The sequence below is a fragment of the Vicugna pacos genome, chromosome X (assembly GCF_048564905.1).
Source record: "Vicugna pacos chromosome X, VicPac4, whole genome shotgun sequence".
Taxonomy (NCBI): Eukaryota; Metazoa; Chordata; class Mammalia; order Artiodactyla; family Camelidae; genus Vicugna; species Vicugna pacos.
The window spans coordinates 825,556-848,422 of record NC_133023.1 but is presented as its reverse complement, the minus strand read 5'-3'; the positions used below and the strand labels follow the sequence as shown (position 1 = coordinate 848,422).

Below are 22,867 nucleotides of genomic sequence, written 5' to 3'. Positions count from 1 at the left end.
CATCCATCCATCCCTCCACTCACCCATTGGTCTACTCACCCATCCACCTCAGCCAGTCTGTCTACTCATCCAACAATCCACCCACCCATCCATCCACCCATCCATCCATCTGTGTGTCCATTCCTTGCCCACCCATCCATCCCTCCATTCACCCTCTACCCACCCCCATCTGTCTGTCTCTCCATCCATCCATCCGTCCATCGGTCTACCAGCCCATCCACTCATCCATCCAGCCACCCACTCACCCACCTCTACATCCACCCATCGACCCACCTACCCATCTAGCCTTCCCTCTCTCCATCCACCTCACATACCCATGCCTCTCAAGACTTTATTCAAAATGACTCCTTTCCGCCAGGTGGCGCACCCACCTCCCTAATGAACAATGGCTGTCACCCACCCTGGGACACCGAAGGACACCTGAGGTTGCCAGCTAACCACTTGAAGCTGGGAGAGAGACCTGGGACAGATCCCCCATATTAATCATCTGGTCTGGTCTTGAAGCCAAGGTCTTCTGGGGGCCACCCATCCTCAGCAAAGACACCAGCTTGCTTTCCCATGGACCTTACTCTATTTGTGAAATCCACCCTTTGCAATTCAGTCTCTTGTTAGATAGTTCTTCATTTATCCCAGGAGTTTTAATGCCATTTCTTGTGCATTAGCAGCATGAAAAAAAGAAACAGACACACCGTGAGGTGCAGACAGTGAAGGAAATGCTCTCTCCCCTCCTGTTGGTCCTGGGGAATAAATCAGTCTGATTTTTGAAAAGAAATCTGACAAAAATCTGTTCATGAGCATATTTAATGTGCCCACATTCTCTTTGAGTCTGTAGTGTCAGCATTGCTAATTCATCCTATAGAATTATTTCTTACAAATATACAAAAGTGTACGTGCAATAGTGCAGACATATATATGTGTAGCATGTATATATAATGTACACGTGTGTGTGTGTGTGTGTGTATGTAGTTCTTGTAGGTGTAAAATGCGTATGTGCAATTAATCCTTCTGGCGGCGCTATGAGACCTGAGGTTGGAAACAGCCCCAGTGCACACATGCAGGGTGCCGAGTAAGCCGTTACAAGTAGCCCCTATGCTGAGTCAGCACAAAAGTACTCACCGAGCAGGATGCGGTGCTACGTGAAGACCGCATTGTTGCAGACGTGTCACCTGCCCCCATTGTGGTGGTGATACGACATTCAGTGGTGACCTCAGGCTGTGTGGTCAGCAGCGAGGGGCGGGGAGGCTGCAGCCCTGTTGAAGACGTTGAGAGGGAACAAGGGTGGGATAGAGGATTTGGAGCTTGATCAACAGTGTCCAGTTGGATTGTAGAGGTCAGGGGTGGTGGGAAAAAACGACCCTGAGGTCATAGGCTCCGGCCACCGGGTTAAATCAGTGACATGAACTGAGGGGAAACCGACCAGGAGAAGGTGCAGGTTGAAGTAGGAAGGAGGCAGGTGGGTCCAGTAGGGTTGAATTAGCTTCGAGGTGACTGCAGCCTTAATGGAGCTGTCCTGTAAGGTCAGGAGCCCAGGGTAAGTCTAGGAGTAGGAAAAACCACGATATAGAAGGTACAGATACAGGGCATAAGGAGAAGACACTGGGTCCAATCCATCCATCCATCTATCCATCCACCTATCCATCCACCTATCCATCCATCCATCATCCATCCATCCATGCATCCATCCATCTATCCATCCATCCACCCATCTATTCATCCATCCAATCCATCCATCATCCACCCATCTATGCATCCATCCATGCATCTACTCACCCATCCATCCATCCATCCATGCATCTACTCACCCATCCATCCATCCATCCATGCATCTATTCATCCATCCATCCACCCATCCACCCATCCATGCATCCATCCATCCATCCACATCAATGTGTGACAATATGCACAGAATATTGTCCATCAGAGGTCACCTGAGCCTAAGTGCCCAGTTTTTCTTGGTACTCAACCACATAGTATCCACGTGGCTGTCCTTTAGTCTCCAGCCCCTTCCAGAGGTTCCGAGTAATATTTTTAAGTCTCCATCTTCTCCTGGAGTTTGGAACCAATACGATATGTCCCAATGTCCCCATCATAAGTCACGTCATTTAAGTCCTGTGGCCAAAGCCCCCAAGCAAAGACATGCCTATGAAGCAGGCCACTGCAGGGGCCTGGAGGTCACCTCCCAAGAGCAGAGGACAAAGACGGACCTCTCTTTGGGCCAGGTGAAGTCTTCACTACACAAAAGCAAAGCACCGAACTGATGCAATTTGTGGTCATGCTTTGAAGGAAGATGAGAAAAGGTGATATACACCATGGTGGGGCAAGGGTGGAGTCTCCTCAGAACAGGGCGGAAGCCTCAAGGGCGGGACAGCAGGAAGTTGAGGGGAAGCTGGCCTCTCGGTGCAGAGGGGCACCCCCTATGCCAAGCCCAGGCAGGGGAGCAAGGGGTGGTCGACTGTGCTTGCAGGACTTTCCACGGGAGAGGTCCCAGACACCCCCCAGGGGCTCCCCAGGAGGATGAAGTTCTGGCGGGTCTGGGCGAGGCTGGACGGTACAACCAGCCGCCGGCGGCATCCAGGTAGAGGCTGTGGTTTACATGTCGCTGTGTTTCATCTCCCGCTTCCCCTCGCCTACGTGGCTTATCACATGAGACAGTAGACAGTGTTTTCTGGAGCGGAATGTTGGCTTAATGAGGCCCTCCGCAGTCTGGGCAAAGACCGGCTACATCTTCAGCATGGCTCTCACTTTGTAGACATACGTTAAGAGACTTCACGCTTTGGTGCCTCCTCCGTCATTTCTCAACAACATTTTTAAAATCCTTCCAACAGTGTCCTTAACATCTCCGTGTGCCTTCCCCACCAAATCTGCATGGTTAGGGCTGTAATTTTTTTTTAAATAAATTGTACCAACCTGACCTCTTCTAAGTCTTTGGAAGGACACGTACTATGTGCACGGTTCTCTCGGAGACTTGAATCCCACCCTCCCTTCCTCTCTCCCCAATGACATGACATGATAATCATCTCAGAGCTTTGGTTTGGAGATACGGAGACCTAAGGGGTAACTGATGGGAGACAGGAGCCACCCACTGGAAACGGTCTGGGGGTGGGGGGGGGAGGTGGCAAGGATGATCTGCACCCAGCCCTGTGACTGATGAGATCGCAAGACTCGAATGGGCCCCAGAGGAAGGAACCCAGGTAGGAAGACCCACCACCCACCTCCATAGGTTATCTGTGATAACCAGTGCAGTTGCTAAGCAACTGGGGGGATGTTTTCATTGAAAACAGAGCTCTGATGAGAAAACGCTGGTTCCTGGAATGCAGATTCCAGGAATTCATTAGCTGTTGGTGCACAACTGATATTTTAACGAGATATGCCATTGGGGTGGGGGCGGGGGTGGGTAAGGTCTTGTTTCCTACATGAAGAGTAGAAAAATCAGATGCCGTGAAGATCAGAGCAGAGGGCAGCCTCATAACGGGAGACAGAGATACAATGCTGAGATACGGAAGAGCACCTCCCTGCACAGAAAGGACGTCCTCAGGTTTCTCACCAACGGGCTCGTCTTCCCTTTTCTCTGTAGGGGGATTGTGGCGTCATTCATGGGTTTTCAGGGACGGGATAGCTTTTGCTCTTTGCTTTGCATCTCTGCAGATATATTATTCTGGGTGTTTCTGTGAAGTCATTTTGTGGATGAGATTAACATTGAAATTGATGGACTTTTAGAAGAGCAGATTGTGCTTCCATAGTGTGGGTGGGCCTCATTCAATCAGTTGAAGGACTCCATAAGCTCAAAGACTGACCTTCCTTGAGCAAGAAGCAATTCTGCCAGCTGTCAACCTTCACACTCAACCTATAATCTTCCCTCGGGTCTCCAGCCTGTGGGCCTGCCCTGAAGATGTGGGACTCGAACCCCCACAATTTTGTAAGCCAATTCATTAAGAGGAATCTGTTTATCTATACATCTCATTGGGCGAGTTCAAATCGGGTGTTTGAATTCAGCATCTGCTCTGGGTCCATTGGCAGGTCTGCCAGAGGTCAAACCTGGGATGGGGGCAAGGTTCTGGAAGGGAGCTGTTGGGAGGTGGGAGGACCCCTGCCTGTTTTTGCTGTAGGGACTGAGGGCCGATCCCTGTGGGTTACCCCCGTTAGCAGAGCAGGATCGTCTGAACATTTCACAGCACGTGTGTCCCCCACCCATCCCACCTCCAACCTGCCTGTGAGCAGAGAGCAGCCTGTGAAAGACGCAAACGCATGGGGGACCTGGAGAATTTGGGATACCCTGCAGGATGAGCAGAGATTGTTCGGAACGACTGTAGACACCATAGACCATGCCTCTTTCTGCAGATCCACTGCGAGGATCTGCAACAAGCTGCCGGTGATCACCACCTCTTGTCTGAGTGTGAGACGCAGGGTGTCAGCGGGCCTGGAGTAATCAGAGAAACCAAGAGTGAGACAATGGTAGGGGGGTGGGAGGGACAGCTCACGGGTAGAGTGCGTGCTAAGCATGCATGAGGTCTTGGGTTCAATCCCTAGTACTTCCATGAAAAAAAAATGTTTATTTAAAAAAAAAAGAATAAGACAAAGGCACGAAGAAGTCTTAACAGACAAATTAAAAGCAGGACTAGGTAGGAGAAAACTACATAAACAGATTTGTTCTGTACACCACAGGAAACTCTATTCAATATCTTGTAATAACCTTTGATGAGAAAGAATATGAAAATGTTTACATGTATGTCTATGCATGACTGTGACATTGTGTTGTACACTAGAAATCGACACATTGTATCTGATTGTACTTCAATAAAAAAAAATTTTTTAAAGAGTAGGAGGATGCACTGGGGATTGAACCCCAAACTTCGTCCATACTAAGCATGTGCTCTACCACTGAGCTATACCCTCCCCCTGGGATATAAAATTTAAAGTCGAAAAGATTTGGTACAAAATAATTGAACTTTGGCCATAGAAATGAAAAGGTTAGTAAAAAAAAAGGCATTTAAATGTGCAATATATAAAAATACACAATGTGTTGTTATAATTACTTTGTAAATTAGTTTATAGTAATGTATTAATACTATGCATGTTAGTTGTTATATAGACAATGTGTTTTCAAAGTACAATATAGAAAATACAGAGTTTGACATCAAAGATGTAAACTGTTTAAAGAAATATATGTCCTTCAAGTCACCTTTTTTGAAAAAAAATATTGTGCTTATATTCTCATCCCACAAACTGCAAATCAGGGGTCTGTTTTCCATGATAATAATTATTTTTTACAAAAAGGATTTGACACAGTTATTTCTCTCTGCACACGCAACTGTCAGTGGGGAAAGGTTGATATTTGCAAAACCCTGAAATAATCATCCCTGAAAATAACTCAAGACTAAATGTAGCCTCAGGAATAGAGGACGTCCATTCCCTTTGTTTCAACAAAGTAATGCTTTTGACAATCAATGTGTCAAAAGTCTGGGAGCCCAGACTGTTTATTCCCACCCCCACCCCCAATTTTCTATTGATAAGTTGATTGATACCTTAAATAGATGATAGATAGATAGATTAATGATCTATTGATTGATAGATACATACATATGTAGATTAGGTGGGTAGGTAGGTAGATAGATGATAGATAGATAGACAGGTAGATAGATAGAAGGATAGATGGATGAATAGATAGATAGATAGATAGATAGATAGATAGAATGGATAGATGGATGGATGGATAGATGGGTGGATAGATGGATAGATGGATGGATAGATGGATGGATAGGTGGGTGGACAGATGGGTGGATAGATAGAGATAAGTTAGGTGGATGGATGGATGCATAGATAAATGGGTGGATGGATGAATGGATGGATAGATAGATAGATAGATAGACAGACGACAGGCAGGTAGATGAGTCCTGAGCTCGGTTGCTGAGCTGGGGAGAGCCAGGAGTCTGACAAGGAGGAGGGAGGCCCCTCCCTCGGAGAATTTCTGTCTTCACCTTGACAACAGGGGATCAGATGAGGGGTGGCCCGGCACCTGCCCCAGAGGAAAACCCCAAACCGCAGTGGGGTGGGTGGGCGCTGTCTGTGGGTGGGCCCACAAACACCCATGGTGCCTCAGAATTAACCCATTCACCACAAAGCAAGGCACGATCCAGGGGACTCAGGGGAGGCCCCATGGCCCCTTCCCCAGCTGGCGAGTCCTGGAAGCTGAAGGTTTAGGGGAGCCCCTTGGAGGAAGACGGGGGGCGAGGAGACAGCCCATCGGGAGGGCCCTCCCATAGCACTAGGCGCTGCACCTGGGGGCACAGAGGAGACCCCACTTCCAGGTCCAGTGCTGGTGGCTCCTGCTGAGGGCTCCCGGGGGGCAGAGGGCGAGCAGGGGAAGTGCAGTCAGTACAGACCCTCCCCATCACCCCCCTGCACCCACTTTCCTCTTATTAGCATCTTCTATTGCTCTGATGCATTCATTACCATGAACGGACCAACATTGAACTCTGTTATCCACCAGAGTCTGTATTTTATTGAAATCTCCTCCCCTCCCTCAAATGTCCTTTCTCTGTTCAGGGTCCCCCCTGCCGCCAGGATCCTACATGACATTCAGTCTTCACGTCTCCTCGGGTTCCCCTGGCTGGGGCCACTTCTCAGGGTTTCCTTGGTTGTAATGACCTTGTCCACTCCGAGGGAGGCTGGGCAGGGATTTTGCTGGGTGCCGCTCCCTTGGGATGCGTCTGGTGTTTTTCTTGGGTTAGACAGGGTTGTGGGTTTGGGGGGAGGAAGACCACAGAGGGAAAGGCTGTGTCTCATGGCGTCACGCCAGGTTGCATGCCCTCAGCCTGACTTATCACGGTGGATGCTGACCTTGCTCACCTGGCTCAGGTGTGTTTGCAAGGTGTCTCGGCTGTAAAGTTATCAGTAAGTCACCGTACTCAGCCCACGCTGAGGGGTGCTAAGAAGTCCTTTCTCTCTGCCTGTGGGGGAGTTTGCACAGATGGCTGCTTCTTAGAAAACGGGAACAGAATCAAATCTCTTAGCACATCATCACCCCTCCGCATCCAGTCCCGTGGTACCCAGAATCCACCTTCCATGTGGACTGTTAAAGGCCTATTTTTCGGAGGCTACTGCAATCATCCAAGCACAAGGGCTGGGTCGGGACAACTGCACTGGGATGGGAGATCCCTATGCTCAGCCACGTCCTCACCCCCACTGCCTTTCCACCTAGAATTTCACATTAGAGATTCATTCCTTTGGCGATGATGACATGGTTCCTAAAGACGTTTTAGCTAGTATGTCAGCAGGATAAGGAATTCCAAGATCAAAGGCAAAGGGGTGATCTGAATTCTTGGGTCTTCACTTCACTTCTCGTGGCGAGGGCAGGGTGGGGCAGCCAACAAAATCAGGGCACCTCCCTTTCCTGATTTTTCTGGCACAGGGACTCCCTGACTTCTCTTCCCCCTTTTCCCAGACTGTCTGTCTCTCCCCAGGCTCCTCGTGGCTCCCTCCCACCCCAGGCCCTCCCATCTATCCTCAGGCCCTTTGATGCTTCAAGTGAGGCCCCTGTACAGAGGTCTCCGGAAAGTGTCTCTTCTCTAGTGCAAGGCGGGTAAGGAATTGTTGTTCCGGGGCAGGCATTTGTAGAAATCCCATTCATGAAGGAAGTTTAGGAATTTGCATCTCCATTGTTGCCAATCTCATCACGGTTACCCGCTAAGACTCTGCTTTCTCTCTCAAATCGTTGACTACGCCCCAAATCTTTCTTTATCTGTACAAATAGCCATCACTAATTTTGACCCCTAATTTTCTTGACATCGCTGTAATGTAAGGGGCCTGGGGGAAACGCTGTGTTTGGGGATGTCCCAAGGGGCTGCAGTAACTCCAGAAGGGTGGAAAGGTAGCTTTCAGCTCCACTCACCCCATGAGGAACCCCAGTCACAGAAGGAACCTTCAAGATTCTCCTGAAAACGCAGAACGATTTGGAGAAGGCCATTAGCCTCAGAGTTATGGTGGTTTCGAACAGACGGAAAGATTTTAAAAGCCCAGAGCGGGTTAGGAGGTTTTATTGTGACTTTTCACATCATGCAGAGGGAAGGGATCTCTTTTTATCCAGCTGATTCACAAGTGTCATGTTGTTTAGGGGGGTAGGGATAGCACATAACACAATCCGGTGAGTATAAGTCTCCTTGTCCTGGCCGATCCCAGGGCCCCGGTCTATTAAATGAGTGCACCTGTGCACCCAGGGCGGGTCAGGACTCTGGGTGGTGTGGCCGCTATTGGCCAGGTTCTAAATGACAAGCACTGCTGAGAACCTCTCAACGCAATGCCTTGGATCCAACCCAGAACTGAGCCAGCCAGATTTTTGCATGACAGAGAGTTTTGCTTTTTGCCAAGGAGAGCGTGTGAGTGCCTGTGTGCACACGTCTAGGCATGTGTGTGAATACCATGCGTTTATTGGGGGCCATGTAAGCCTAATCTGATTCTTAGTATCTCACCAGTAAAATATGCCCGCGCAACACCGTCTGAGAGCCGAGACCTGGAGACAAGCTCACTGGCTGCGGATGGCTAAATGGACAAAGAAGTTGTGGTGTAAGCACACAACGAAAGACCACTCAGCCAAAAAGAGGAATGAAATCACAGCATTCACAGCAACATGGATGGCCCTGGAGATGATCACACTAAGGAAGTAAGTCAGACAGAGAAAGACAAATATCACGTGGTGTCACTTCTATGTGGAATCTGAAAAAATGACCCAAATGAACTTACTTACAAAACAGAGGCAGACTCACAGGCATAGAGAACAAACTTATGGTCACCAAAGGGGAAGGAGGGGGAGGGATAAATTAGGAGTTTGGGATAAGCAGATACACACTACTGTATATAAAGTGGCTAAACAACAAGGTCCTACTTTACAGCACAGGGAACCATATTTAATACCTTGTAATAACCTATAATGGAAAGGAATCTAAATATATATATATCTGAATCACTTTGCTGTACACCAGAAACTAACACCACATTGTAAATCAACTATACTTCAATTTAAGAAAAAAGAGAGTGAATAAATAAAGAAGATATATATATGCATATGCACACACGCACACACACAGGAATATTACTCAGCCATAAAAAGGAAGAAAATGATGCCATTTGAATATAATGTGTATGTGCAGTCGAACTGTAATAATTCTACATAATAAAACTGGAAAAAAAAGTAAAAAAAATAATAGTGCCATTTTGACAACGTGGGTGGACCTGGAGGGCACTGTGCCAAGTGAGATGAGTCAGACAGAGACGAATGACATGAGGAATCTCAATTAGCCAGATTTGCAGAAGCAGAGAGTGGAATGGGGGTTCCCGGGGGCTGGGAGGTGGGGGAAATTGGGGGTGTTGGTTAAAAGGTCTACACTTCCAGTTTAAAGATGAATAAATTAGGAGCTCAAAGCCGAAATCGACTCTGTCTCCCGCTGATGACAGCACCGAGTCTGGAGAGCCAACCACAGGAAAAAAGGCGGGTCTCATGGGCTGAGCGCATACCCTCTCCAGGAAGGAAGCTGCAGCAATATTTGTTCCTGTTCAATGGCCGTTTTTAGTTTTAGTTCGTTTTGCATGGGTGTCAATAAATATCAATGTTACTCAAAAAAACCCCCAAAAGGTGAAAAAGTTCCAGAGATTCAATGCACAGTGTGGTGAGTATGGTTAACAATACTGTAGGAATGCTGGAAATTTGCTAAGATGGTGGATGTTAAATGTCCTCACCACATAGACACACACACACACAACAAGGTGACACTGGGAGGTGCCAGGTGCATTAACTAACTTGGCTGGCGATCATTTCACAATGCATGTGTGTGGAAACCTTGCACTGTACACCTTAAACATGTATCATTTTTAGTAACCTATTATATACCCATAAAGGTGAAAAAATACTGTTTCTCAAAGCAGATTGCTTAAGCTTTTTTTTTATTGAAGTATAATCAGCTACCATGTGTCCATCTCTGGTGCACAGCACACTGTCCCAGTCATGCACACACATACATATATTCATTTTCATGTTCTTTTTCATTAAAGGTTATTACAAGATATTGAACATAGTTCCCTGTGCTGTACAGAAGAAGCTTTTTTAAAATCTTATTTTATATGTTGTGGGTAACATTTGCAAATTTCAAACTGCCAGATTTATCCCTTCCCACCCACTTTCCCTGGTAACCATAGGATTGTTTACTATGTCTGTGAGTCTGTTCCTGTTTTGTAGATGAGTTCGTTAGTGTCTTCTTTTTTCATTTTTTTTTTTTTGGATTCCACATATGAGTAATACCACATGGTATTTTTCTTTCTCTTCCTGGCTTACTTCACTCAGTAAGACAATATCTTGGTCCATCCATGTTGCTGCAAATGGCATTATTTCATTCTTTTGTATGGCTGAGTAGTATTCCAGTGTATAAATACACCACATCTTCTTTATCCAGTCATCTGTTGATGGACATTTAGGTTGTTTGCGTGTCTTGGTTATTGTAAATAGTGCTGCTATGAAAATGGCATGCATGTATTTGTTTGAATTAAGATTCCATACATATATATATACACATGCCCAGGAGTGGGATTGCTGGATCATATGGTAAGTCTATTCCTAGTCTTCTGAGGAATCTCCATACTGTTCTCCACAGTGGCTGCACCAAACTGCATTCCTACCAGCAGTGTAGGAGGGCTCCCTTTTCTCCACAGCCTCTCCAGCATTTATTGGTTGGACTTTGCTGGGAGTTTCTGAATGGTCTCATGTGGGGACGTCCCCCCTCCTGCAACCCCACCCAAGTGCAATCCAGGAAAGCTGGTTGCATTCCTGCCTCTGGTGCTCAGATCCTTTTCCAAGATCAGCTCAGGATCCCTGAGGCCCCCTATGGGGAAAAACAGGGATGCGGATCCCCTGGGTTAGGACAGACCCCTGCCAGGGAGAGCAAACCTCCCCCTCCATCCCACTCCCCATGTTGTTTGGAAAAACATCGGTTAGTTAAGCTTTAAAACAGGTAACTAGATCCTACTGTGTAACCACATGGCCCCGAAACCTACACAGTTTCATTGTCAGCTGCCATAGTGGGTGCTCAGTGGCCCAGAGAGTGTGAACACACCATTGTGACATCAGAGCAGTGGCAAACCTTGTGTCAGGATGAAATGTGCCCTACAAAGATATGTCCACATCCTGACCTCCAGAACCTGGGAACAGGAATTTGTTTGGAAACAGGGTCTCTGCAGATGGGATGACGTGAAGGGTCTGACAGGAGGTCCTCCTGGAGGAGGTGGCCCTGCATCCAAGGACAGTGTCCGTAGAAGAGACAGAAGAGGAGAGACACACAGAGGAGAAGCTACATGGAGACACAGGCAGAGATGGGAGGGAGGCGGCCACCAGCCCAGGGATGGACGCCTGGAGCCCCCAGAAGCTGGAAGAGGCAGGGAGGACCCTCCCCTGGAGCCTCGGGAGGGAGCGCGGCCCTGGGACACCTTGACCTCAGACGTCTGGCCTCCAGGACTGGGGGAAGGTGGATGTCTGTGGTTTTAAGGTGTCCAGCTTGTGGTTATTTGCATCCCCAGGACCTGGTACTTAAAACGTGCCAGGCTTTGAGTGGTTTGGGGGTGGAGAGAAGTCAGGGACCTGGAAGGCCCAGGCCAGGAGTCCGAGAGGGAACAGACAGGCCTGGCTGGTGAGGGTTTGCCCTCTCGAGCCTCCATGGGAGACTCGAGGTCCATTTTCAGTTTTATGATCAGCAATGCCTTTTCATGAACCCTCGCGGGGAACTCCCACTGACGGGGCCTTAGAAACTAGAACTGGGGTGGGGAGGGGGCACTTCCTCAGGAAAATCAGATGTGTGCTATTTATTTTACATCCGTTGTCAGTTTTGCTTTTAGTTTTTGTCTCCAGAGGACACTCTCCATCTGGCTGTGCTCTGCAGAATGCGACAGCGCAGGGGCTTGGGGCTCTCAGCACGTGCCAGGCGTGGCGGGGGTGCCCAGTGGGAAAATCAAAGGCCCTGGTGGAGCTGACAGTCCCAGGGGTGGAGGCAAGGCTATCTGACTCTTTAAAAAAATATATGTTTTTTAATTGCAGTGAAATCCACATAATGTGCAAATCATCCTTTTAGAGCAAACAGTTTGGGGACATTGAGCACGTTCACAATATTGTGCTACCAGCAGCTCTGTTGAGTTCTAGAACCTCCTTGTCACTGCAAAGGACACCCCGTCCCCATGAGCAGTCACTCCCCTCCCCCTGCAACCCCTGACAGCCACAGACCCACTTTCTGTGTCTGTGGATTTGCCTGTTCTGGGCGTTTCCGGTAAACGGAATCACACCCTGTCTGTCCTTCTGTGTCTGCTTCTCTCATGGAGCATCCTGTGTTCAGGGTCCATCCACGCAGTAGCCTGTGTCAGAGCTTCACTCCTTTTCCTGGCTGAGTAATATTCCCTTGTGTGGATGGACCCCATTCTGTTTTTCCAACCATTCATCGATCCATCTATCCATCCACTCATCCATCCATCCGCCCATCCACTCATCCATCCATCCATCCGCCCATCCATCCACCCATCCATCCACCCATCCATCCATCCACCCATCCATCCATCCACTCATCCATCCATCCACCCATCCATCCATCCATCCATCCATCCACAGACACTTGGGTTGCCTCCAGCTTCTGGCTGCTGTGAATCCCACTGCTTGAACCACCTTTGTCTTCTTGACAACTCAGAACCATCACCTCCCGAGTCCCAGATAATGCCTTTCTGACACCTCCTGAGGCCAGAGCGTTCCTTACGCACCGAGACTGCACAGCATGGCCTCCTGTACCCACAGCCTTGTTTTTCCCTTCTCGAGGTTTTGTGGGTACCCGCCTCTGGAGGGAAACGGGCCGGCCGGATGGAGAGGGCCTGAAAGGGTCTGCGGTGTGGGGGTGTGGAGGGTGGGTCCCTTCCTTTTCCCTTGTGTTCATCTGATTTTCAGCAGGTCCACCCAGGGCTGCAGAGACACCAGGAGGCCATGGGGTGGGGGAAATGCCTTCCTGGGATGGCGGTCATGGTTCCTATGAACATGAGTCCTGACTTTGCCACCTCTCGGGGTCTGCTTTGCAGTGAAGGCAGTGACGAGAGTCATGTGCAGGCACGGGGCTGTGACCTGGCCCGTGGTCTGGTCTCGGGACAGGGAAGTGTGGGCATTTGGTACCCACACCCACACGCTGGGGGCTCACGCTCACCCCAAACAGCATTACCATCTAACTTGGGGGGGTCTGGATCCTCCTCTGTGTCACATCTCCCTTGTCTTCTTCCCATTTGCTGGAGCTGGGACCCCCCCCACCCCGGCCCCGCTGTAAGGCAGGAAGGAGGGCACACCCTCCACCTGCTGGAAAGGCCCCAAGTGGATGGGCACTCAAGTGCAGGGCTAAGTGCACTGAGCTGACCACCAAATTATCACCTTGTCAGCTGAAAATGCTTTATAACAGCTAAACAACCTCACGTGAGTCCCCTCACCGGACGTGCAGTAATGCTGGTCTCCTCCCCCGAGGTGGTGGTGAAGGACAGAGCAGTGTTTACTGCAGGCACCGAGCAAGGGGTCCAGGCAGCTGGTGCTCAACACACCCCAACTTCCCGATGGCTTTCAGGGAAAGGGTTTTAAAGACAGGGGAGGGAGGGGACAATGGGTGCATGATCAGCTCATGCACATCCTTCTGACTGGCTGGTGGTGAGGTCACCGGGAGTCAACACCATCAACTTTCTGGTCCCAATGGTCTGGGATCTCTGTGCTGGTGGGCAGCACACAGTTAACTCCTTCCACCTGGTGGGGGTTTCAGGGTCTGCAAAACAGATCAAAGGACATGGCTCAGAATATGATCTACAGCCCTTGAGGGGGAACTCAAGGTCCTTGACTTTGTCTGATGGATGGATGGATGGATATGGGGGTGAATGGGTGGCTGAGTGGGTGGATGGATGGGTGGATGGATGGATGAGCGGATGGATGGATGAGTGGATGGATGGATGGATAAACGGAATGGGGTCCATCCACACAGGGGACTATTACTCAGCCTGGAAAAGTAGTGAAGCTCTGACACAGGCTACAACATGGGTGGACCTTGAACACACGATGAGAGAAGCACACAAAAGGACACACAGGGTGTGATTCCATTTACAGGAAACGCCCAGAACAGGCAAATCCACAGACACAGAAAGTGGACAGAGATCGATTAATAGGCTGCCAGGTGCTGGGGAAGGGGGATGAGGATGGATGACTTAATGGGCACATAGTCTCCTTTTGGGGTGACCCTTGTGTACACCTCAGGATGTGAATCTCATGGTCGCCAACACAGCAGCTCAGGGATGCTAAGGGGGCAGGATACATCTAGTTACATACTCCATCCACAGTTCCAGTTTATGCAATTTAGTTACAGTGAGATTTTTACCTAATTCCCGTAATGCCTGCCCCAGTGTGTGTAGAGATCTTAAAGCCAGAGGCATCAGGACCAAGGGGCTTACAGCTTCCTAGGTACACCAGCCCAGCTGGGGCCTCACAGACTGGACTTCTGAATGTGACCTTCCATACTGCAGTGCGGGAGAACTGCCCAGACCCACAGCATCCCAGGGCCACGTCCTCTCAGCAGGGCCGACCCCTGCACCGTTAGCTTCAGACTTCCAATGTGGGAGGACCACTGTCTGTACAAGAATGATATGGATACATAGAGGGATGGACTGAGGGATGGGAGACATAGATAGATGAGAGGTACAGAGAGAGATTACAGGCAGAGAATAGAGAGATAGGTGAATAGATAGATGATAGATAGATAGATACACAGATAGATAGATAGAGGGAAATATTGGTGCATGGATGGACGGATGGATTGATGGATGGATAGATAGATGGACAGACGGACGGATATATGGATTGATGGATGGATGGGTGGATGGATGGATGGATAGATACAAACATACATAGATATGTAGATAGAACAATGGATGGATGGGTGGATGGACGGATGGATTGATGGATGGATAGATAGATGGACAGACGGACGGATAGATGGATTGATGGATGGATGGGTGGACGGATGGATGGATAGATACAAACATACATAGATATGTAGATAGAACAATGGATGGATGGGTGGATGGACGGATGGATTGATGGATGGATAGATAGATGGACAGACGGACGGATAGATGGATTGATGGATGGATGGGTGGATGGACGGATGGATGATAGATGACTAGCAAAATAGGTGCATGGGGCTGTAGGCAGCTAGATAGAAGAATGGATGGGTGTGCGTGGGTCACTGAGCACGTCACTTTCTTCTGGTGACGAGACCGAAAGAGTTGGCCAGGCACACAGCTTTGGCAGGCAAGAGGAAGTTCTTTCGGTTAGCCTACTTCTGAAACTTTTTTTTTTTAAAATAAAAACCCCCAGGTATTTGCTCGCCTGGAAACACAACTTCAGTTCACCGCCCGCGGTACCTTCAGCACCGGGGCCCCTCCTCCGTGCCACACCTGAAGCTCCTCTGTCGGCAGCAAACCCTTCTGGCAAAGGCAGGGTCTCCCTGCAGCCGCCGTGGGACCAGGACGAGCCCGCAGCCCCGAGGCCCCGGCTCCGGGGGCCGGCACCCCGCCCACGCGGGGCGGGACGGGCGCTGATAGGAGGCGGCGGTGGCGGGCTTGGCCCAGGACGAGGACCGGAGAAAACAGACCAACCGACTGTTGCACAGGAAATTTCAAAACGGGTTTCCTCCCCACCAGCCTGACTCCGCCGCCGCCGCCGCCGCCGCCGCCGCCGGGGCGGCCCGGGAGGTGGACCTGGGAGGCTGTGCATCCGGCGAGGGCGCAGCCGCCGCGCCATGGCCCCCGCGCGCCGGGCCGGACACGCAGCGCGGACGCCGGGCCCGGAGCCCTTTGCCGACCCCGACGGCCGCCCCCGCTCGCCTGGACGCAGCAGGGCTCCGCTTGCCGACGGCCGGCTGTGAGGCGCAGCCGGCGCGCCTGGACCCCTGCGGGCTCTGCGCCGCCGCCGCCGCCGCCGCCGCCGCCCCAGGTGCGTGCACGCCCGTTCCCCGCCGCGCGCCTCGCCAGGAGCCCGGGAGGGCCGGGGAGGGTCGGCCGCGCTGAGCGGCTGGGGGGAGGCTGCGCCCGTCTCCCCCCGGGGCGCAGGCGGGCCGGGAAACGCCCCGCAGGGACCCGCGCGCCCACGGAGCGGGGAGGCGGATGCTCGGAACGCGCTCTGCGGCGCAAGCTCATTCAGGAAAGCTCACCTGCGCACAGGTGCGCCCTGAGCGCCGCCAGGCCACGGGGGCCCCGGCCCGGAAGTGTCCCGGCCGCCGGGCCCACCCCCGTTTCGCCCACTGAGACCAGCCCACCTGCGCCGGCCCACGTGCAAAGCCAGCTTCCCGGCGCGTCGGGTAAAGCGTCGCAGACGGGTCCCGCCGACGGGGCGCCCCACGCGCGGGCCGCGGCCGCTTCGGCATCCCCCGGCCGCGCGGACCAGGCCGTCTGGGGCGCCGGGGTCACGCTGGGCCGAGGGGAATGGCGAGCGCGTGCTTCTGTTTCCAGACCCAGGAGGGGTTTTTTCCTGCCCTCTGTCACGTTGTCGTGTCCGTTCAGCGCGCGGGCTGAAGTCAGGCGGGAGCGCGGAGGGCCGGAGCCCCCCCTCCCCGGCGGGAGAAGCTGGTGGAGTCGATGGACGGGAACGGGGCACCTGGGGGCGGACGCAGCGCGCCTTGCCCTTTGAAGGCGTTTCGAAGCTAGAGAAATGGTGTTTTCATTTGTTGCGGTGTTGCCTACGTGGAGGGAGGGGGCGTGCGTCCCCTGGACGTTGTCCCCCGAATCCTGGCGACACCCACCCCTCCAGGGGGAGGACCCAGGAGGTGAGAAGAGTCAGGAAATATCCCTGCTCAGAGGGACGGAAGGACCCTCTACAGACGCACGGGGGCCCCTCCCCCAACCCTCCCTGGGGTCTGTGTTGTCATCTTGGGGACCAGGACGGGAAGGGATGTGTGAGTGACAGAGTGGCCGGTGATGGTGGGTAATCACTCATCTGCAGACGCCCCTTGGCCGGGCAGCTGAGCCCTCCAGCCCCCGGGTGCGGCTCCTCACCCGGCCCAGCCCCTCCATCTGCGCTTCCTCCGTGGGCGTGACCGCCGGCGGCACGTGTGGGGCCCTCCCCGCCACATCCCCACTTCTGGCCAGTAGGCAGCTCGGTGGGTGGGCAGGATACAGGAACCCCACACTCACCTGCTCCCCGAGAGAGGGCAGTTGTCCAGCCCCCCCCCCCACCCCCGGAGATGACCCATGCCGGCCTCTGACCCTCCCCAGGGCCAAGGTCACACCGTGGGGAGCCATGATCCCGTGGACAAGCACAGACGGGGCTGAGGGGTGGGCTCCCCGGGAAGGTCCCAGGGGACAGCGCTGGGCACTGGGAATCCCCAGTGAGAGCTGGGCGCCTGCATCCACACCCTCCTGCCACACAGAGGGATGGATGGACGTGAGGTCTGCCTTCATTTAGGGAAAGCAGTAGCCGGAAGGGCAGTCGGTGACTGGGTATGCTTCTGAGCCATGCAGGGAATTCGGCCTGAGGGGCTGCTTATGTGCTGTGACACTGGGGGTCCGAGTCTGTCCTGGGGTCTTGGGGGGCCATGTCTCTGCTGGGACCTGGGGGGGCGTGTCCATGCTGGGACCTGGGGGAACTGCATCTGAGCTAGGGCCTCGGGGGCCGCATCTGTGCCGGTGTCTGAGTGGGGAACTGCGGTTACATTGTTGCACAGGTTGTCCTGCTGGGGTGGAAATGGCCAGGACTCAGGAGCAGGCAGTCCGCAGTGCCTGTCATCCTCATCCCAGTCCCCTCTGCGAAAGGAGGACGATGTGTCAGAGCAAGCAGGTTGGGTGCCCGAGCACTGTGATACAACACTTTTTCTGCACCGACTGTGTACAGCCATGCACACCCTGCCTGCACACCATCTCCTTCCATCCTAACCTCACCGTCCTCAGCCCCACATGTCCAGTGCGGAAACTGAGGCTCGGACTTGGCTAAGCACACAGAGCCCGTGAGAGGCCTAGCAGGAAACTGGACCCAGACTTTTGGACTTCAGGGCCCTCTTGACTAACCTGACATCTGGCCGCTGGCCTGCTGTCCCACTGATGGGGGCAGTGGACAAGTCACCTTGTGCCCTGTGCAATGTGGAGCACTTTCAGGGAATAGAAAGATCAAACAGTGAGACACAGGCTCGGAGGGTTCAGGGCGGGAAGGAATCCAGGAGGGCTTCCTGGAAGAGGTGGCATTCACCAGGGGCATCTGGGATGTCCAAGAGAGCAGAGCTGTGGCAGGACAGATGTCGTGGGTGAGAGCAGGGGTGAGGATGGGCTGTGTGTGCCAAGTGGAGGGAAGGTTCGGGCACACGGGTAGGACAGTCCCAGAAAGAGGATGACTTTCATGGGCAAAGTCATGCAAGCATCTGGCATGGCTGGTCTATGCTTTGGAAAGAGATCTGGGTGGGGCTGTGGGGCCAGGACCGAGGTGTGAACCGGGTCGCTGGTGCTCTGAGCAGAAAACAGCACAGAGGTAGAATCTGTGGTTCACTGACACGATGGGGGCTGGACACGAGACAGAGGCCGAAGTGGCTGGGGGTAAGGGTGGCATGGACGAGGCAGGGCAGGGGGTGGGCCAGGCTGTGTTTGTGGAAGATGGTCCTGGCTGGACCTTCAAGGAGGCTTCTGAGTGGGTGGGAGTCGAGAGTGGGGACCCCAGGCTTTGAGTAGTCTTAGGGTCCGGGGCATTGTTTCTGGGGAACGGCATGAGCAGGAGACCCCAATGGAGAGAGGGGATGCAGGAAAAGAGAATCAAGGGGTGTCTGGGGGCAGAATCAAGTGTCAGATACACAGGGCCAGGGTGTGGCCTCTTGGATGGGACATGAGTGACATTCGGACTGGGTGGTCCTGTCATGCACTGTGGGGTGTGGACCAGCCTCCCTGGTCTCCACCCACCAGATGCCAGCAGTTCTCTCCTCCCCAAGTTGGGACAACCAGAAATGTCCCCAGACATTGTCCTATGTCCTGGAGTGAGAGGGGCAAAGTCGCCCCTGGTCACAAAGCACTGATTGACAGATAAATGACAGGTAAATAGATAAATTAGATGACAGATGACTGATTCATTGATTAATTGATGATATAGATCATTGACATGACCAATGAATAGGTAAGTAGATGACAGACAAATAGATTAGATAATAGATAATTGATAGATGGTAGATGGATTGACAGCTGACAGTTGGATAGATAGATAAGTAGGTGATTGGTAGATAGGTACATAGATAATAAATGATAGAGGCACATAAATGTAGATACACACATGCATTCATAATAGGGAAATGTGTGATAGATGGATAGATAGGATGGATGGATAGATAGATAAGATGGATGAAGAGGTAGGTAGGTAGATAGATAGACAGACAGACAGACAGACCGCTCATGTCAGGCAGGGCTTCTCAATGCAGACTCCTGGCATTTTAGGTGGGATAACTCTTGTGCTGTCCTGCGCACTGCAGGGTGTTGAACAGCATCCCTGGTCTCTACCCACCAGATGTCAGTTGCTCCTGCACAAATTGTGACACACCAAAACTGTCCCCAGACACCACCAAGTGTCCTCTGTGTGGCAGAACTGCCCCCAGTGCAGGACCACCAGGGAAGAGGTGGGAAGGCTGGAGGGACAGTGCAGCCAGGCTGGGAGGAGATGCAGGACCAGGTCACATCCCCCAGGTCTCAGGGGGAGAACCTGGCTGAGTCAGAACATTCCGGGCCACTTCCTCCCATTTCTCCGTCTTAGCTGTGTGCTCCTGTTCCTATAACAGAACACTTAAAATTAAGAAGGCCCTGTAATAGGGCACAGAGATATGTGTATAAAATAAAGAAGGTTTCCTTTTGGCAGGGGAAATGGGCCAGGGTTGATTCCCCACCGTCCACACAGAGGGCCTGGCGAGAGTGTGTGTCACCCCTGCAGCATGGGATTATCTGCCCAAGAACCAAACGTTGGTTCTGACAAGTGGCACTTTGGCTACAAAACAGGAACAACAGAAAGACACTTTTGTAATAACTTGTGCTATAAAGGGAATAGAGGAAGTGGGACAATTAGGAGACGCAGCTCCGTGTAGGGCTGCCTGGTAGCTCGCTGCCACGGACGTGGCCCATCTGCCAGGATGTGTGGGCTCCTCCGAGTACCCTGTGGTTGGAGGCATGGGTCTCCAGGGGTTTCTGTCATACGCACGTGTGCCGGGGGTGGAACGGGGCAAACCCATTCTTGCATTGAGGACAGGGTCAGTCCAGCAGGCAGGCATATGGGGTAGGATCCAAAATAACCCCTCAGTCTCAGCCACAGGAACAAATGGGGGCATGCTTGCATGAGCTGTGACCTTGTGCATGAGAGACCACAAGAAATCACCATGGGCTCTGTAATCATTTGTTAGGTGATGGATGGATAAATGAGTGGACAGATGGATAAATGCATGGATGGGTAGATGGATGGATGGATGGAAGGATGGATAGATAGATGGATGGATAGATGGATGGATGAGTAGATGGATGGATGATGGATGGATGGCTAAATGCATGGATGGATGGATGAGTAGATGGATGGATGATGCATGGATGGATAGATGGATGGATGGACTGATGGACGGATGAGTAGACAGATGGATGACGGATGGATGGATGGGTAGATGGATGGATGGATGGATGGATAGATGGATGGATGAGTGGATGGATAGATGGATAAATGCATGGATGGATGGGTGGATGGATGGATGAGTAGATGGATGGGTGATGGATGGATGGATGGATGGGTGGTGGATGGATGGATGGATAAATGCATGGATGGATGGGTGGATAGATGGATGAGTAGATGGATGGATGGATGAGTAGATGGATGGATGATGCATGGATGGATAGATGGATGGATGGACTGATGGACGGATGAGTAGACAGATGGATGACGGATGGATGGATGGATGGATGGGTAGATGGATGGATGGATGGATGGATAGTTGGATGGATGAGTGGATGGATAGATGGATAAATGCATGGATGGATGGGTGGATGGATGGAAGAGTAGATGGATGGGTGATGGATGGATGGATGGATGGGTGGTGGATGGATGGATGGATGGATGGGTGGTGGATGGATGGATGGATGGATGGGTAGATGGATGGATGAGTGGATGGATAGATGGATGGATGAGTGGATGGATAGATGGATAAATGCATGGATGGATGGGTGGATGGATGGATGAGTAGATGGATGGGTGATGGATGGATGGATGGATGGGTGATGGATGGATGGGTGATGGATGGATGGGTGATGGATGGATGGATGGATGGATGGATAGATGGATGGATGAGTGGATGGACAGATGGATAAATGCATGGATGGATGGGTGATGGATGGATGGATGGATGGGTGATGGATGGATGGATGGGTAGATGGATGGATAGGCAGATGGAGGATGTATGAATGGACAGATAAAACAAGAGAGGAGGCTGGGTCCCAGTGAATTCCTCTGAATTAGTTTCTTGAGGAAACCGTAACAAATTACCACAAACTGGATGGCTTAGAACAATGGAGTTTTATCCTCTCACATTCTGGAGGCTGGAGCTCCAAGGTCAAAGTATCCCAGGGCTGCACTCCCTTCGGAGGCTCCAGGGGAGGGTCCTTCCTGCCTCCTCCAAGCTCTGGGGCCTGCAGGTGTGTCTGGGCCGGTGGCCACCTCCCTCTCATCTCTGTCTTCACCCCGCTTTGTTCTGTCCGTGTGTTTTTGTGTCTATGTCCACCTTCTCTTCTTGCAAGGACACAAGTCACGTTGGGTTAGGGCCTACCCTGATGGCTTCGTCTTAGCTTGTATCTCAACTACATCTTCAAAGACCCTATTTCCAAACAAGCTCACCTTCACAGGTACAAGGGTTCAATCCATGTCAAGCAAATTCTCCACAAAGCCCTGTGGTCTTCATCCTACTCAGAGGAAGAGAGAGGGTGTATTGGATGGGTGGAGACCTGGGGGCCCCACTCAGATGCGCCCAAACCCAAATCCCTCACTAAGTCATGAATCCCCACTACAGGGCTTCCAGTAGGTGGAGCTGTCCCCGGCCCAGGCCCCCACTGCCTTCTTGTGCACCTGCATGGGGCCCTGCTGTGTCCTTGCTCTGCAGAAGGAATGGGGGAAGATGTTGGACGTATGCAACCTGTCTGGGTGTGCACAGGGACCTTACTGCTCCAGGTCTTCAGGGACGTCATGGGACCCTCACAGCAACTGTGCAAGACCCAGCTCTGTCTCATCACCGTGGGGTCAGGGAGGAAACTGAGCTAGGATTAGGGTAAAGGATCAGTCATCAAAATAACGACTGTTGTCTTTACATTTTTTTCATGCATGGAGGAGAAATCCACATAACCTATAATTCACTGTTATAAATACAATCCAATCTAGAACATTCATGGTATCGTGCAGGCACCACCTCTAATTCCAGAACATTTCCATCACGCCAAAGGACACCCTGTACCCTTGAGCCGTCACTACCCATTCCCGTCCCCAGCCCGTGGCCACACCAACTGCAATATTCTTCAGCATAGAAAGGAAAGAAGTACAGATAGACTCTACAATGCGGAGGAACCTTGAAAATAGGGTGGTCAGTGAGAAAAGGCAGCTGCCGAAGGTCACAGAGTGTGTGACTATCCCGTTCATAAGGAAGTCCAGGATGGGGCAATCAATACGTACTATTTTAATGCAATATTTTCATCAAACCAAATGAATGCAAAAATTTCATGGTGACCCAAACAGTAAGATTTCAAATAGAGGACAGTGTCACACAGACGCCTACTGGAGAGTGAGGAAGAAAGAAAAATG

At 51.6% G+C, this 22,867-nt stretch overlaps 1 protein-coding gene across 1 annotated transcript in view; it reads left to right on the top strand.

Moving 5' to 3' along the window:
• Positions 1 to 15,903: 15,903 nt before the first annotated feature.
• P2RY8 (P2Y receptor family member 8) overlaps positions 15,904 to 22,867 on the top strand; it is a 44,309-nt gene continuing 37,345 nt past the window's right edge. Inside the window, exon 1 of the mRNA XM_072955907.1 lies at positions 15,904 to 16,024. The gene's annotated coding sequence lies outside the window, so the exon portion shown is untranslated. The remainder of the gene's footprint in view (positions 16,025 to 22,867) is intronic.